General features: G+C 44.5%; 1 pseudogene; it reads left to right on the plus strand.

The window, feature by feature from the left end:
* The first annotated feature begins 4,308 nt into the window (after positions 1-4,308).
* Positions 4,309-5,245, plus strand: LOC133282395 (olfactory receptor 5J3-like; annotated as a pseudogene).
* The last annotated feature ends 2,005 nt before the right edge of the window (positions 5,246-7,250 follow it).

The raw sequence follows: 7,250 nt of genomic DNA on the forward strand, positions 1-7,250 counted from the left end.
GTGGATAAGGCCCACCCAGCCTATGGGTCATGGCACTTCCTTAGGTCAGATTTCAGTTCTACGTAACTTCAATGTATTTTTTATTTGAAACTTCCCCTTTCCATTACCACCGTCATTATAAGAGGAAAATTAATAGGCTCAAAACATCCTTAGACACAACAGAGCTGATACAAGACAAGGAATTTAGTGATAAACACTTTGAAGGTTTAGACCTAATAAACTGATGACTGTCTACCTGCTTTCTACAAGTTGTTTTTCCTCATAGTCATGCTGTTGTAAGAAGCAAAATAAGTTTATTCCAGCAATAACTGGAATATGTGTTTTTATTCACCTTTTCAGGGAAGGGGAGGGTGTTTTGAGCTGTGCCTGAAGTGGGAACAAACAGGAATCACTGGTGAAAGTGTTGGCACAGAAACTCCTCAAATATAAACCCTGCTGTTAAAATATTGCCATTTGTAGAAGCTAAACCCAACCAAACACTTGTCTGGGGTCAACACAGCTGTCTGCATTGCTCTTCTCCATCCATATTCGGGTTTGTTAGTGCAAATTGTTGCTGGTTGTGCTGGTGACATTGATGATTTCCTCCAGAAGCTCATGGGTTCCAGTGAGTCCTGCAGCATTTCTCAGCCATTCCTTTGGCCAACTGAATGGCACCACTGGAGTTCACAGACTGGAAGATAACCTGGGACACCTATAGCTCATGTGTTGGTCTGTATGTCACGCTGATGATCCTTTTTGGGGATGTATTTTATCCTATTTAAGAGATCAGCATAGACAATTTCAATAGGATATGCTCTATTTGTCTGTATTGTTGTCTTTCTAGTTCCCCTCAGCAATGAGAAGGTGCAGGTTCTGTCTTTGAATGATTTCCTTGGAGAAGGGAATAAGAGGTAGGCACAATAATAGCTCAGCCTGAAAGAGGCTGCGTCTTCAACAGGAAACCAGAAGTGTCATCTCAGCTACTGTTCACGCTGATGTGAACCAAGGTGAGCCCAAACCCATCTCATTTGTCCATCTCTCAGCCAGTCCTCTAGGCTCTCAGTGATACAAATCAGTAGCTCAGTGACAGTCTCCCCAGGGAAGTGGTGGATTCCCTAACATTGGACACTTAAGCTTCAGCTGGAGAAGATGCTGGAACATCTAGCTTAGATCAGGCTTTGCCTAGAAAGGTTGGACCAGATGATCCTTGAGGTCCCTTCCACCCTGGTGTTCTCTGGTTCTGATGGAGAACTTAGTCTGTTCATGGGACCATGTGTGGGTCTTCTCTGGACATGGCAAATCCTCCTTTGGGCTACACAGACTCTATTGATCCATCCAATTGCCCCTGAGATATCATAGGATGTATGGACACAGGTCTGGCAGGCATGGCTTGTGTCCTTTAGGGTAGCCAGAGGGATGCATGGTAAGTCTCTGATAGTCCTGGACACCCACGTCTGAACAGCTGAGCCACCACCTTCATTTCTCCTGACTGCAAAGAGACTCTTGGCAGTTAGCTCATATACCAATGCTTAATGCTGTTGGCAACTGATGGATGAATAAATCCCACTTATGGATCAAATCTGATCCAAATATGGCTCTGTTCATGCTGTCAGTCTGATCTCAAAGCATGGGCTTCTAGTATTTAAAGGGAAAACTCAGCTATACTGAAAGAAACAGTGTGAATTGTAACCCCCAAAAATGTTCCAGGCACTGGCAGAATCTGGTGTCTATTGAGTGTGTTTGAGCAGAGGCAAACGACACTGAAGTTACCATGAATATACTATCAGTTTGCTGCTACACCCCTCCAAAAATGTTGTAGAAAGAACTGGATTAACATCATCCCTTTTCAAAAGAGGTTGTAATGGAATGGGTTTGGTCTTGCAATAGAAGTGGAGCAGTGGAATGACTTGGCTCTGTGCAAAAAGGAGTCAAAAATGGGTAGCTGAAACACTCTGGAAGTACCTGGAACACAGTAAAGAGGTCTAATGGACCATCAGTCATGTTGTGACAAGTTGCTCCTAGATAGACCCCTGTGTTCCTAACCATCAGTAGCCTTTCAGGCTCATTTAGTGCTTGGAGGCTTGGGTCAGCCTTCATCTTCTATAATCCCAGCTGTCTTCTCCAGGCATCCATCCAGAGGTAATTACCTAAACTGCTTGCAGCAGATGTTTGACACAGACTGCCCTTTGGCTGCACCTTCTCACCTGCCCCTTGATTCTTCAAAAGGGCTTGTGAAGAACAACTTGTGCTTGCTTGGATCTCTACTTTTCCTGTCCCTGGAGGCTGCTGAATGTTGTAACAGGTTAGAGATCTCTGCGACAACAATTAGAAGAGATTTTCCATCAGCCTGTGTGCATAGCTAAGCCTTTATTAGCAGTTTAGGCTGTTGTGACTCATGGGTTCTCATTCAGGGGCCAGCAATATATAACCAAGGTTCATGTGTCTTAGGGCCCTGAACTGTAGCCAAAACTGTGACAAACACTTCTTCCCCAAGTGTTTGTGTCTGTTGCCTGCAAAGACCTGCAGGGAGAGATATAAAAGTAACACATTGGTGCAAGTGAAGAACTTCACCTGGTGATGAAAATAGGCTGGAAGGTCTTGGAGGTTCAGGAGAGACGTTCTTGTTTGGAAGCTAGGAGGATGCCTTCAAGAGAGAATCCCCTTGATTTGCTGTGCAGATATCCAGTGTCATCTAATGTGGAAGAGAACTTACAGCTGTAAGAGGTGACCCCCTTCCACAGGTATGTGAGACCATACCATAAAGGTCCATGTTAGCCCTGCTCTGGTAGAAATCACTGCAGCAACTGGGGAGGCTGCTCAGAATTGTGCCAGGTAAAGATTTGCTCCTCTGTGTTGGTTTTAAAGAGATGAAATATTCCTGCTGGGATGTACTCATAGAATCCCAGCCTGGTTTGGGTTGGAAGGGAGTTTAAAGCTCATCCAGCTCCAACCCCTGCCACGGGCAGGGACACCTTCCACTAGAGCAGCTTCCTCCAATCCCCTGTGTCCAACCTGACCTTGAACACTGCCAGGGATGGGGCAGCCACAGCTTCTCTGGGCACCCTGTGCCAGTGCCTCAGCACCCTCGCAGGGAAGAGCTTCTGCCTAAGAGCTCATCTCAGTCTCCCCTCGGGCAGGTTAAAGCCATTCCCCTTGGCCTGTCCGTACAGGCCCCTGTCCAAAGCCCTTCTCCATCTTTCTTGTAGCCCATTTAGCCACTGCTGCTTATCATGGTGCTTATGGTATGTTTAAGGAACCTTGCAAAATAAGAGACGAGCAAACTCACAAGGACAGATGAACCTAACCACTGGCCCTGAAATAGTGATATTCACTTTAAAATGTAAAGAATATTTCTACAAAGAAATATTCTGTTGATGGAGAATGGATCTTTGCTGAGTCTTCTCGTCCTGACACTCATCTGATGGGGTAAGATTTTAGTTCTCATCTTTAATCCTGTGAAGATTTAGTTGTTTTACTCTGAACCTTTATGTTATCAGTGACAGAAACCTGTAATTCACACTTTCATGAGGGTGAGCAGCTTAACTTAGCACCTAACTTAGACAACCGGAGTTGAGTGAGTTTGGCTTAGCAGAGCTCAATGGTCTCATCATGGTGTTGATTCCTCCTAATCATATATTCTCTTAATAGTACTAAGGGAATAACATCTTCAGACCCAAATTTTGCTCATGGTCTCCTGGCTTCACCTCCCCAAGGTTTCCAACTGTAATATTAAACTCTTCATGTCCTGAATGAGTTTTAGGGTCATGCAGCACCCCTTCCATTCTCCTTCCTTAATTCCCAGCAAGTTAAAGGCTCTTTTTCCTTCATCTCGATGACTTTTCCAAAACCACCCAAAGAAAGCTACTGTGCTTTTAGTCTTATATGAGTTATAGCCAGAAGCTGCTGCCAAAATCAGAGCTGTCTTCAGATAAACTTGATCACAGGAGATCAAGGGCAGAGCTGATGCCTTGGTCTGTGTCACATCGAACCCTCTCTGCTGCTGTCCATTGGTCTCATCAAACTGTAAGTACCAAAATGGGATTGAGTGATACAAAATGAATCTGCTCAGAGTTGTCTGGGGAAGCTGGGATGCTCTCACTTCAGAAGGGGCCTCCTCTTTCCTTGGGCTGTGTAAGAGGGCAAGCTTGGAGCAGATGGCCAGAGCAGTCCATTCCACTGTAGCTCCCTGGAAATGAATAGTGGGGATGCCCTTGATGCACAGGGTGCTAATTGTCAAGTTATCCCATTCCAGTTCAAATAAAGGCATGGTTTCCACTGTCCTGTATTTTCCAGGGTTTTTTCCTTCCTTGCCAGATACAAAAGCCCTGAATGGCAGAGCAGAATCACACCTCAGTAGCAGAGTTCATCCTCAAGGGTCTCAGTGACCAAGTGGAGACGAAGGCAGCCCTTTTTTGTGCTGCTGCTGCTCATCTACACCATCACCCTTCTGGGCAAGGCAGGGATAATTGTAGCCATCCAAGGTCACCCACAGCTCCACACATCCATGTACTTCTTCCTGGGCAGCCTCTCCACTGTTCACATCTGCTTCTCCTCTGTGGTAGCCCCCAGGACTTTGGTCAACTTCCTATTGGAGAAGAAGACCATTTCCTTTGCTGGCTGTATGGCTCAAGCTTTCTTCTACATCGTCTTTGTGACAACTGAGTGTTTCCTGCTGGCTGTCATGGCCTATGGCCAGTATGTGGCCATCTGTAACCCCCTGCTCTACTCCTCTGTCATGACTCGGAGGTTATGTGTGGGGCTGGTGGTAGGGTGCTATATTGGGGGTGTCCTGAACTCCATCATTCAGATGACCATCATCAGGCTGCCCTTCTGCAGCTCCAATGTCATCAACCACTTCTTCTGTGATGTTCCTCCTCTCCTGGCTCTGTCCTGTGCCAGCACGTACATCAATGAGATGATCCTCTTCTCCTTGGCTGGTGTCATTGAGCTCAGCACCATCTCTGCCATTCTGGTCTCCTACGTCTTCATCTTCTTTGCCATCCTGAGGGTCCGTAATGCTGAGGGCAGGCAAAAAGCCTTTTCCACCTGCATGTCCCACCTGATTGTGGTGACCATGTTGTATGGAACAACCATCTTCATGTATTTACGCCCTAGCTCTAGTTACTCCCTGAACACTGACAAAGTGGTCTCTGTTTTCTACACGGTGGTAACCCCCATGCTCAACCCCCTCATCTAGAGCTTGAGGAACAAAGAGATGAAGGATGCTCTGTGGAGAACTGCAGAAAGAATCACAGTCAGGCTTTGAAAACCCTGATCCAGGGATGTGGGTAACCTGAGGATTTGTCCCAGAGGCTGTGGAGCCTCCACCCATGGACATGTTCAGAAGCTGCCTGAATGAGGCCAGGAGCAACCTGATGTGACCATGACTAGTCACTGATGTGACTATGACCAGCAGGACATAGTTATTGTGCAGAAAGGACATCTAGGAGGTCTCTGTTCCTATGACTTGCAAATTATACTCATAAACACGTATGTATGTGTGTATATATATCAAAACACAATATTAAATGTATCCTAACCTATATATTTATATATAACACAATATAATCTTGTGTTCAATGTCAACACCAACACACACGGTACTGATTTTTCTTGCCTCACTTTAGCTGGGGTCTCAGTGATTTATGGGCTGGGTAGGGGAGGCAGCTCCTATGAAAAGCTTTTCCCAGGAAGGATGGAAACCCAAGATCTAAATGGATGAACTGATGTTTTAATGCAGTTATGGAGCAGTGGGATATTGCGCATGAGCCAAGTGAGTGAAATGCAAATTCTTCAACAGGTCTGTGTTTGGAACCAGGCTGCTGAGTTAAATCACAGTCAAATTGGGCTTTGCCACCTCTTTTCAGGCAGCTGTAGAACTTCACCCTTTCAGTTTTCCTCCTCAAGTTCTGCCTTTCTCAAATCCTTTAAGAGAAGCTCTAAGGAGTTTTCTAATTTATACCCACAGTGGTTTGTTAAAAACAAAGGCAAGAATGTTATCAGTAGAGTTTGCTGCAGGAGAGTTGCACTTTGGTTTGAGGCAATGGGGATTAAAGAAACCCAAAGCAAACATGGAAACACACCGACTCCCTGAAACAACAGGGAAATCGAAGGTAATGAAAAAACCCAACCAAAAGTCTTTATTTCCTATGCAAGAAGTCATTCCTGGCACAAATTGCAGCTCCCCCATATCTTGGTTGCTATAAAATCGCAATGCCACCAGGGAAAACAGTCACCACAGGGTTTCCCCACACACCCAAAACTTCCCTATTTCTTTAGCAGCTCATCACTCAAAGGTGAGAGATGTCCCTGATCCAGTTGTGTAAACAAGCTCCTCTGGGAATGGATTTGGAGCTGATGGGCTGATAGGAAGGAGAAGGCTTGGCTGAGTCCTGGATGGGGATTTTCCACCTGTGGTCACTTGAGCTGTGGCATCTCCAGTGGGAAAAACACTCTTTAATCAAGGGGAAAATAACCCAAACAGGGATGTGACCCTGGCCAGCACTAAGAAATAAATCTTTATTCTTTTTTTATGCTTTATTGTTTATTTATACTTTATTCTTTATCCTTTACATTTTATTATATATATATTTAATTTATATATATATATATTATATATATATTCTTCTTCTTTACTCTTATTTTTTGTTCTTACTGTTTACTAAAGTTACCAGCCTGATGCTGACTCTTACTGTTGCCAGCAGGACATGACAGTATCCACATATGCTGGCTCTTTAGATGCCCATTTCTCCTTCAAAGCTGCATTTCATCTACTTCTGAACAAAATCCATGCCTTTTCCTATGTGATTTTTGTTCCTTCTTGGTACCATTGCTCTCTGTGGTCACCTCCAAGAGGTGCAAAATGGTCACAGGAGTCCCTTTAGGTATCAAAAGGCAGAAGTTTTGAAGGAAGTGGCTAGAAAATCATGGATCAGGATTTATTATACAATACCACCATCTATTGGACGTTGCTGGGAATAGCCACTCCTTTTTCTTTAAGATAAAAACTTTTTCTTATGTGCTGGGAACCTTTGCGCAGCCAAGTGGCTTGTTCTTACCCAAGAAACTGATAATAGATAAATAAAACTAACGCCATCATGTTGCCTCTACAGCTGGCTAATCCCATGTGGACAGTTTATTTCCTGACCCTACTAAAGCAATGTCAGATAGTTTAACAGCTTCAAATGAAGTCCCCTCACATTTAGAAATGATGCTTTAAACCCCACTTTTCCTAATGCAGTTCTTGGCTGAGGCTTCAGGTTGTATGAAAT

The sequence above is a fragment of the Pezoporus flaviventris genome, unplaced genomic scaffold (genome assembly GCF_033815535.1).
Source record: "Pezoporus flaviventris isolate CSIRO_AGI_PZ_B2104156 unplaced genomic scaffold, CSIRO_AGI_Pfla_v1 ptg000123l, whole genome shotgun sequence".
NCBI lineage: Eukaryota > Metazoa > Chordata > Aves > Psittaciformes > Psittacidae > Pezoporus > Pezoporus flaviventris.